An 11,092-nucleotide genomic window follows, 5' to 3' on the forward strand; every position below is an offset into this window, starting at 1 on the left:
CCGTGACGTCCGATAAAGAGCTCGCTAGCCGAAACCCCTGCCCAGTTCTCGGTCTGTAACTTTGTAGGTTACTGTATTCACGTGTATATCCAAATAATTTTTAAATGTGGCGACGGCTTCTGCCTCTATCATTCCTTTCTGGCAATGAGTTCCAGATACCCACCACCACCTGGTGGAAACATTTTCCCTCAAAACCCCTCTACAATCCTACCAATCACGTTGAGTCTATGCCCCATGTTTTGTTCCAACCCTGCAAAGGGAAATAAACCCTTCCTATGCACTCTATCTCGGCCATTCATAATGTTCTAAACTTCAATACGGTCCCTCCTCAGCCTCCACTTTCCCAAAGAAAACAACCCCAGCCCATCCAATCGATCCAGACAACTACCATCTCCAGTCCAGTCAACATTCTCGTAAGCCGAAACTGTAACTCACGAGTGCAATCAGATCATTCCTGTAATGCGGTTTTCAGAAAAGCACGCAGTACTTTATCTGTGGCCGAACTGGTGCTTTACACAGTTCACGTGTAACTTCCCCGATCTTGTATTCTATGTCTCGACTAATAAAGGCAAGCATACTGTTTTGCTTCTTATTTATGTTATTTCCCTGGCCTGTTACCCTCAAGGATCAGTAGACATGCACTCCAACGTCCTCCCGTTGAATGTGTACTCCCTTGCCTTATTAGATCTCCCCAAATGCATTAGCTCATACTCCTCCGGGTTGAAATCCATGAGCCACTCTTCTTCTCACCTGATCAGTTCATTGATATGTTCCTGCAAGTCTACAGCTTTCTTCCTCATTATCAACCATACCTTTTTAACCAAGCTTTTCGTCACCTGCACTAATTTCTAATTATGTGGCTCAGTGCCGAATTTGTATTGCATAATACTCCTGTGAAGTGCCTTGGAACTTTTCGCAACCTTAAAGTTGCTATATTAATACAAGTGGATGGAGTTGTTTAAAAGGGGTGATGCATAATTTTACGTAGAAATTGCATCACAGAAAATACTTTTTCCCCAACTGGTTTTGCCGGAGTTAATGCTCCACACTTGCCACATTCACCTCATCCTATAGCATATCCTTATTCCTTTCTCACTCATGTGCTTAGGTAGCTGCGCCTTTCATGCATCTGTGCTCTTCGCATCAATTCCTGCTCGTGGTGTCATCTTCTACATCCTACCCACTCTTTGTTACGAAATTACTCTTGAATTGCCAACTGAATTTATCGGTGACAATCTTATATTTATGATCTCTATTCTGAAATCCTGCATCGGAGCAAATATTTTCTCCTTGTCGACCCGATCAAACCGCGTCATAATGCTAAAGATACCTGCCTTGTCTTTTCCAGGGAAAGCTCCCGAGTCAGTTGAGTCTGTCCCCATAAGTAAATCCTTTCAGTTCTGGCCGAATTGCTTCCTTTTGTGCTGTGAGTTTCTATGATTCTACAATTTAGTATTTCACATCGACTGAGACATGCAACCGGACAAGCATGCAGGCCAATTGTCTGATATTTAGCACCGAACACTGGACAATTAATTAAAGCATATTCTGTAGCTGCAATGACCAAGTGGCTTCGGCATTAAACTTAAAATCCAATGGGATTTCACCGTGCAGGTTCGATGCCTGCGCTCAGCGATTCTCGAGCAAACTGATTATTTGATCCCGAGCCTGTTCAAAATTAGTGATTGTTGTAAAGATCATTGAGAAATATAAACTACATGCAAATAATGCCTTTCGAAAAAGAGCCCTGTAAGGTTGAGGTGGAAATCATCTTCAGCTGATGAGTTGACAAAAACGACTGCAGCAGGACTGAAACCTGCATTCTTCTGATAACATCAGATTTTGCGCCAAAGTCAGAGGCTTTATCCATTAATTACGTGACCCTGCAGTTCGCAGCAGAATAATGCTCAGAATGAGCGATTACAAACGGGAATTGTATATATTTCAGTTCCATACTTTGAACTGCAAACCAATCAGCGGCATTGAGCCATTCACTGATTGAATTACGAGAAGTCCCAAAATAAAGGAGATAATACAATTGTCCTTTAAATGCGTGAAACATTCTGCAGGTCCATGTGCTCTCGAAAGAACTAGGATTTTGCAGCATTGTTTCAAATTATTGCAGTAACTGTGTAAGTTTCATTACTAAATGTTTAAGCTGCTGTAAAATATTAAAGCTAAGATACTCGCAACGCCCTCCACGTCCTCAAAAAATAACAACTAAAGGCATCAACAGGGTTAGAACACACGGCCTTGTAGTTATCAACGCCACACTTTAATCAACCATGCTAACCCGCCATGTTAACTTGCACTTTTATTGGCTATAAAAGAAAAAACGAGCATTTCTACAGCTCTTGTCATATCAAAAGTTCCCAAAGCGTTACACAGCCAGTTAAATACTTTTAAAGTGTGGCCACTGTTCTAATATAGGAAATGTAAAAGCAGATTTACACTATCAAGAACGCACGACGTCATAATGACCAGCTGTTGGTTAAGTGATATATATTGACCACAGGACACTGGGGTGAACTCTCCTGCTCTTCTGCGGAATAGTGGCCTGGGAAATTTTTAGGTCCAGTTCGGAGGGCAGACCGGGCCTGGGTTTAAGATCTCATCCGAAAGACAGCAACTCCGACAGTGCAGTGTTCACTCTCTACTGCCACTCCGATAGTGAAAAATCGACTTGACCTCCTCCTCACCAACCTGTCTGTCACAGATGCATTTGTCCACGGCTTTCTTGGTAGGAGTGAACACAGCACAGTACTTGTGGATACAAAGTCCTGTCTTCACACGGAGGACACTCTGCAACATATTTTCTGGCACTACCACCGTGTTAAATGGAATAGATTCAGAACAGATCCAGCAGCTGAAAAATGGGTATCCATTAGGTGCTGTCGGACATCAGCAGCAGCTGAATTTTATTCCTCACAATATGTAACATTATGGCCCAGCACATCCCTCACTCTCCCAGTACCTTTTTAGAGACTGATCCCACAGCCTTCTATTTTCAAGAGAAAAAAGACTCGTCTGTTCATCCTTTCCTGATATAAATATGCCGTCTGTTCTGGTACCATCGTTCTAACTCTGCCCTGCAAACTCTGCAATGCCTCTATTTCCTTTTTATAATCTGGCGACCAGAACTGTAAGCAGTACCCTAAGTTTGGTTAAACCAAGATTAAATACAAGTTCAGCATAACTTTGCTACTTTTCAATTCAATACATCAAGAAATAAATCCTCTTGCTTGGTTTGCTTTTTTATTGGGTTGATAACATGTGTTGTAACTTTTAGAGTTTTGTGTATTTGAACTCCGAAATTCCTTTGTTCCTCTACGCCCCCCAGACTGGCACCCTCCAATTCTTCCCAATTCTTCCTACCAAACTGTGTTACCTCACATTTATATGGTTTGAAATTCATTTTCCAATTATATGCCCATTCTGTAAGCTTGTATATGTCCTCATTTAGTTTGTTGAAGTCCTCCACGGAATTGACCATCCTCCTGATTTGGTGTCATCTGCAACATTTTGAAATTGTTGTTTTTGATTTGCAGGTCTAAATCTTTAATAGAAATTGTGAACAACAGTTATTCCAGCACCGATCTTGTGGAACACCACTACGCAACATCTGCCACAATGAAAAGCTATTTTTTACCCCTACTCTCTGCTTTCTGTCTTGAAGCCAGTTATTTATCCATTCATCTAGTTGTCTCCTGACTCTGCATTCGCTGACCTAGCTTGAGGCATGTTTTTCTCCTGCCTAACAAACTAGAGGTTCAAATGATTATTTTATAAATTCATGCATATGGGCAACGTTAGTGAGGGCAGCCTCTGTTGTTCATCTCTAGTTGCTCTTGTGAATATCGTGGTGAGCCACCACATGCACCTTTAACTCACTGGGCCATTTCCACGTTGCTGTGGTTCTGGAGTCGCATATAGGCCTGCACCGGTAAGGACAGCAGCTTTCCAACACTAAAGCAGACTAGTAAACAATATGGGTGTGTTACGAAAATGGTCACCATTACTGATACTTGTAAATTTCTAGCTTTATATAATTGAATTTAAATTCCACTGCTTTCGTGTTGGGCGGTGAATTCCTCTCTCTGGATTACTCTTGCATTAAAATAAACATCATGCTTTTATGATTGCCCCCCGCACCCTGTGTAATGTGCTTGATGAAACCAGGAAAACAGGTTCGTGGGTCTGAAATGCCTCATACTCATTCTATGCAACAGTTTCGAGGGGTAAATGGGCTTCGAATCTTCTTGTACAACAGGCTTAAGCAGCTGGATGACTTCTTCCTCTCTTCTGGCTCAATCCCGAAGAGTTACTTTCCTCCTTCTGTCCCTGTATAACAGTCTCCAGGAGCTAAATGGCTTCCTCCTGTGCATTGCAACTAGCTTGGGGGGGTAATGGACTCCTGCTGTCCATGTGTTGCATTCTCGATGGCCTGCTCCTGCTTCTGTGTAATCGATTCAGGGCGCTAAGAAAAATCAGAGGAAAAGTGGATGGGATTGTAAGAAGAAGTGCTCTGGCAGCAGTTTCCCTCTCTGAATTGTTGATATGCTGCAAAATGCATTGTGCGGCCCAGTAAACAGGAAAGCCTGACGCAAAATACGACTCTGGTGGGACTCGAACCCACAACCTTTGAATACCTTACTAAACTTCTCACTAGAAGTCCAATGCGCTATCCATTGCGCCACAGAGCCTCCGTTTGCTAAACGAATACAAAAGTAAAATAGTGTTGATGCCGAAATTGTAACTCAAAACTGAAAAATCTGAAAACACTAAAGAAGACCAGGAATAATCTGCGGAGAGAGAATCAATTTTCATGTTTCAGGTCGATGAACTTTCATCGCAACTCGATCATTCTGTGTCTGTTTAAACGGGATGTGCCGTCAGTTCTGGATCATTCTGTGTCTATTTTAAAATGATGTGCTGTCAGAGACTCATAGAAATTTACAGCACGGACGGAGGCCATTTCAGCCCACCATGTGCGCCCTGTCTGAAAAGAGCGATCCAGCCGAATCCCACTTTCCAATTCTTGTTCCTAGCATAGAAGATTGCGCCGCGTCAAGTGCACATCCATCTAATTTTTAAATGTGGTGAGGGCTTCTGCCTCTCCCATCCTTTCAGGCAGTGAGTTCCAGACCCCCACCACCCTCTGTATGAAAGCATTTCCCCTCAAATCCGCTCTACCCTCCTACCAATTACTTTCAATCTGTGCCCCCTGTTTGTTAACCACTTCTAAGGGAAATATATCCTATCAATGCACTCTATCGAGGCAACTCATAATTTTATTCACTTCAATGAGGTCCCCTCTCAGCCTCCTCTGTGCCAAAACAACAACCACAGCCGATGCAATCTTTAATCAGAGCAAAATTATCCATTCCCGGTAACATCAACGAAAATCAACTCCCTACACTCACGAGTGCAATCAGATTGTTCCTGTAATGCGCTGACCAGAACAGCATGTAGTGCTCCAGTTGTGCCCCAACTCGTGTTTTATAAAATTCAAGCTTAACTTCCCCGCTCTTGTATTCTATAGCTCAGCTAATAAAGGCAAGTATTCCGTGGTGCTTCTTAACCACAATATCTACATGGTCGGCTACCAACAGGGATCGGTGGAATTGCACTCGAATACCACTTTGCTCCTCTGCACTACTCAGTGACCTACCATTTAATGTATATTCCCTTGCCTTATTAGCACTCCCGAAATTCAATACCTCACACTTTGCAGATTGAATTCCATTAGTCTATTTTCAGCCCACCTGACAATTCATTGATATCTCCTCAGTGTACAGCTTTCTTGATCATTATAAACCATAACTGTTTGACCAATCTTTTAGTCCAATGCACGAATTTCCATTTATGCGGAACGCAGTCAAATTATTATCCCATAATACTCTTGTGAAGCGCCTTGGGACGTGTTACTACATTAAAGGTGCTGTAGAAATACAATTTGTTGTTGTTGTCTCAAAGGTGTCTTACCAAATGTTATATAGTTTGCGCCGCAGAAAGGGACCATTTTCCACAACTGAATTTGCCAGAGTTAATGCTCCACACGAGCCCCCTTCTACCCGACTTCACCTCGTCCTCTCAGAGATTCATAGCTATTTATAGAACGGAAGGATGTCATTTCAGCTCATCGTTTCCGCTCAGTCCATCAAAGAGCTATCCAGTCGATTCACACGTTCCAGCTCTTTGTCCATATCCCTGTAGATTATGGCGTTTCAAGAGCACATCGAAGTAATTTGTAAATTGGTTGATGGCTTCTGCTTCTACCACCCTTTCAGGCAGTGATGTTCAGACCAGCAGCACCATCTGGGTGAAAGTATTTCACCTCATAGCCCCTCCAGCCTCCCACCAATGACTTTAAATCAATGCCTCCTGGTTGTTGATCATACTGATAAGGGAAATAAATCCGTCCTATGCACACTACAAGGTCCACTCATAATTTTATACACCTCAGTACGGTCCACTCACAGGCTCCTCTGTTCCAAAGAAAACAAGCCCAGCCTATCCAATCTTTCCTCATATCTAAATTCTCCAGTCCAGGCAACATTCGCAAAAAAACTACTCTGCCGCTAACGGGTGCAATCAGATATTTCCTGCAATTCGGTGACCAGAACAATACACAGTACTCTAGTTGTTGCCTAACTAATGTTTTACACAGTTCAAGTACAACGTCCCCGCGGTTGTACTCTGTGGCTCTGCTAATAAAGGCAAGCATTCCGTGTTGCTTCTTAACCACCTTATCTACCTGGCCTGCTCCCAGCAGGGATCTGTGGACATGCCCTCCAAGGTACTTTTGCTACTCTGCCCTTTCCAGTCACCTACCATTTAATGTTTATTCCCTTGCCGTTATTAGCCCTCACAAAATGTACTATCTCACACTTCTCCGACTTAAATTCAATTAGCCATTGTCCTGCACACGTGGTCAATTCATTGATGTCTTCCAGCTGTCCACAGATTTCTTTCACGATATCAACCATACTAGTTTTTGACACCTGCGCTAATTTATACTTATTCATGTCGTTGTCAACTTGTTATTGCATAATACTCCTGTGAAGCGCCTTGGGACATTTCACTACATTAAAGGCGCTATATGAGCATATTGTTGTTGATGTTTAAAAGTGATGTTACTTAATGTTGTATAGATTCTGCAACATATAAAGAGAACATTTTCCCCAACAGGTTTTGCAGGCAGCACACGAGCGCCCTCCCGCCCTACTTCACTGCCTCCGATCAGCATATTCTTCGAATACTTTTCACACATGTGCTGATGTGCACCCTCTTAAATGCATCTGTGCTAATCGCCGCAGCTACTCCTCGTGGTAGCATCTTCCACATTCTATCCACTCTTTGGGAAAGAAGTTACTCTTGAATTTTCTATTCAATTTATCAGTGACTGGCTTATATGTAAGACGACTATTTCTCAACTCGCGTACAATAGTAAATATTTTTTCTGTGTCGACCCGACCAAAACCATTCATAATGTTAAAGTCCGTATCTGCCTTGTCTTTTCCATTGAAAAGTTCACCAGTTTGTTCCGTTTTCCCGATAAGTAAAACCTTCCAGGTCTTGCCGAATTGCTCCCTTCTGTGCTGTGAGAATCTACAATAGTACGATTTAATTTTCACATCGACTGGAAGATGCAACAGTGCAAGCATATGATTCAATTTTTCTGATATTTCGCACCGAACATTGGACTATTGAACAATCCCATTGTGTAGCTGCGATGGCCGAGTGGTTAAGGCATTGAACTCGAAATTTAAAGGGGTTTCCCCGCGCACATTCAAGCTCTGCTCGCAGCGATTGTGCAGCGAACCTATTTTTTTAATGTTTTCCCTATGGATATCACTGGACCAGAATGTGATCACCGTTCCATGCACTGCCCTTCAATGACGCGAAGCAGTAGATCGAATTGGAAAAACTGATACATTATCGGCATTAAACAGTGATTAGTTTGTAGGAAACAGTTTACAAACATCAGTGAGGAATATTCATAGAAAGCATCATGAAACAATTACATTTTAACAAAGATCCCTCCAATGTTTAGGTGGAATTCACCGTCAGCTGATGAGGGCGAATGTGATTTGGCTTCGTAAAGTTGATCGAGATTTAACACAACGACGACGAAAATAACTCGAACCTGCGATCTTCTGATAACATCGGGATTTGCAGGGATGTAAAACACCTTTACAATTAGTCCAAACGCCCTCTGCGGTTTAAAGAAAACAAATGGTGATAACGAGCGAACACATGGGAATTGCATTTATTTCAGTTGCTTACTTTTCACAACAAACCAATCGGCGGCAGCGAGCCATTCACGGATTGAAATACGAGATGGCACAATGTTCCTGTGGGTATGGAATTGTTCATTAAATTATGGAATAACTCCGTAGGTCCATGAGCTCTTGGCAGAACTAAGGTTTTGTAGCATTGCTTCAAAGTGTTGCAAGTCCCGTGTGATTTCCGTTCCTCAATGTTTATACTGCTCTGAAATAATAAAACTAATATACCAGCACCACACCCCCAAAATTAAAATAAATATACAATAAGATGATCGAAATCATGACGTTATCATTATTACCACCACGCTCGAAGGCAACTGAGCTAATCAGCCTTGTTCGCATGGGGCTTTTTCAGATGCTGTAATAGAAACAAACCGAGCATTTCCACCGCGACTTTCACCTCAGGATTTCACAAAGCGCAACAGAGCAAATGAACGACATTTAAGGAATGGTCACTGTTGTAACGTATGAAATGCAAAAGCAGATTTGCACCATCATGAAAGCACAATGTGATAGAGGCCAGATTTTGGTTGAGCGATAAATATTGGTCCCAGGACACTGTGTGAACACACCTGCTCTTGTTCCTAATAGTGGCCTTGAGATGCTTTATGTCCAGCTCGGGGGGCAGACTGGGCGTCGGTTTAAAATATCATCCTCAAGACAGCAACTCTGACAGTGCATAGCTCCCTTAGCTTTGTCTCTCCAACAGCGAAAAACCTACTCGACCTCCTCCACACCAATCTGTCTGTCGCAGATACAGCTTTCCTTGACAGTTTTGAAAGAAGTGAACTGAGGGATATCCTTATTCGTCAGGAAATTGTGTTGGGGAAATTGATACTATGAGGCTGCAGAGTGACTTGGATAGGTGAGGTGAGAGGGAAAATACATGGCAGATGAAATATGATGTGGATAAATGCGAGGTTATCCACTTTGGTGGTAAAAACAGAGAGACAGACTATTATCTGAATGGTGACAGATTATGAAAAGTGCAGGTCCAACGAGACCTGGGTGTCATGGTACATCAGTCATTGAAGTTTGGCATGCAGGTACAGCAGGCGGTTAAGGAAGCAAATGGCATGTTGGCCTTCATAGCGAGGGGATTAGAATACAAGGGCAGGGAGATGTTTCTTCAGTTGTACAGGGCCTTGGTGAGGCCACACCTGGAGTATTGTGTACAGTTTCGGTCTCCTAACTTGAAGAAGGACATTCTTGTTATTGAGTGAGTGCAGCGAATGTTCACCAGACTGACTCTCGGGATGGCGGGACTGACATATCAAGAAAGACTGCCTCAACTGGGCTTGTATTCACTGGAGTTGAAAAGAATGAGAGGGAATCTCACAGAAACGTTTAAAATTCTGACGGGTTTAGACAGGTTTGATGCAGGATGAATGTGCACAATTGTTGGGGGAGTTCAGAACCAGGGCTCACAGTCTAAGGACAAGGGATACGCCATTTAGGATCGAGAAGGGGAGAAACTTCTTCACCCAGAGAGTGGTGAACCTGTGGAATTCTCTACCACAGGAAGTTGTTGAGGCCAATTCACTAAATATATTCACACATGAGTTAGATGCAGTCTTTACTACTAGCGGGATCAAGGAGTATGGCGATAAATCAGGAATGGGGTACTGAAGATGCATGTTCAGCCATGAATTCATTGAATTGCGGTGCAGGCTCGAAGGGCCGAATTGCCACCTCCTGAACCTATTTTCTACGTTTCTATGTTTCTATGAACACTGCACAGTACTTGTGGATAACAAGGCCTTTCTTCATACGGACGACACGCTGCATCGTGTTGTCTGGCATTACCACTGTGCTAAATGGGATCGATTCTGAACAGATCTTGCAGCTCAAAACTGGTCATCCATGAGGTGCTGTCGGACATTAGCAGCAACAGAATTCCACACAATCTGCATTCTTACGGCCCAATATATCTCTCACTCCACCTTCAACTTCTGAAAAGAGGACCGACACTTGTTCCATGAGAATGGTAGAAGAGAATGCCAGCAGCAGCACCAGACTTCTTAAGTGAGGTGCAAACCACCTGACATTCGAACACAGGACGACATACACAAAAATTAGCGGGAACATCATGTTATAGACACGGCTAAGCGAACCGACAACCGACGGATCAGGCCAAAGCTCTGCAATCTTGCCAAACAGAGTCATTTATTTTTTAAGTTAATTTAATTAATTCCTGGGATGTTGGCATCGCTGGCAATGCCAGCATGTATTGCTCATCCAGATTTTCTTGAGAAAGTGGTGGTGAGCCGCCTTCTTGAGCCACTACGATCCATGTGTTGAAGGTTCTGTGAAGGATGGACTTGCAGGAATTGACCCACTGATGATGAAGCAACAGTGATATATTTTCAAGTCCGGATGGTGTGGAACCAGGAGGGTAACTTGGAGGCGATGCTGCTCCCGAACTCCTGCTGTCGTTGCCGTTCAAGATGGACGAGGTTGCGGCATTGTGAGATGCTGTTGAAGAAGCCTTGGCAAGTCGCTGCGGTGCAACTTCTAGATGGTACACAATGCAGTCACTGTGCGGCACTGGTGGAGGCAGTGAATATTTTCGGTGGGGGATCGGATGCGAATTAAGCGGGTTGCTTTGTCTTGGAAGCTGTCGACTATCTTCAGTGTCGTTGGAGCTACACACATCCAGTTAAGTAAATGTATTCCAAAACACTTCAGATTTGTGCCTTTTAGATATTGAAAAGTGCTTAGGGAGTCGGAGGTGAAAAACTATCAGCAGAATATCCACCCTCTGCCCCTATCCTATATCGGATTACATGGAGTTACATAGG

General features: G+C 43.1%; 2 non-coding genes across 2 annotated transcripts; one reads left to right on the plus strand and one right to left on the minus strand.

Moving 5' to 3' along the window:
* Positions 1 to 4,611: 4,611 nt before the first annotated feature.
* On the minus strand, positions 4,612 to 4,703 carry trnar-ucu (transfer RNA arginine (anticodon UCU)). Its single transcript is given in 2 exon segments — positions 4,612 to 4,647; positions 4,667 to 4,703. It is a non-coding gene; the product is annotated as a tRNA-Arg (tRNA).
* Positions 4,704 to 7,729: 3,026 nt separating this feature from the next.
* On the plus strand, positions 7,730 to 7,811 carry trnas-cga (transfer RNA serine (anticodon CGA)). The gene has a single exon. It is a non-coding gene; the product is annotated as a tRNA-Ser (tRNA).
* Positions 7,812 to 11,092: the final 3,281 nt, after the last annotated feature.

This window comes from Pristiophorus japonicus, unplaced genomic scaffold, assembly GCF_044704955.1.
Source record: "Pristiophorus japonicus isolate sPriJap1 unplaced genomic scaffold, sPriJap1.hap1 HAP1_SCAFFOLD_46, whole genome shotgun sequence".
In the NCBI taxonomy this organism is placed as follows: Eukaryota; Metazoa; Chordata; class Chondrichthyes; family Pristiophoridae; genus Pristiophorus; species Pristiophorus japonicus.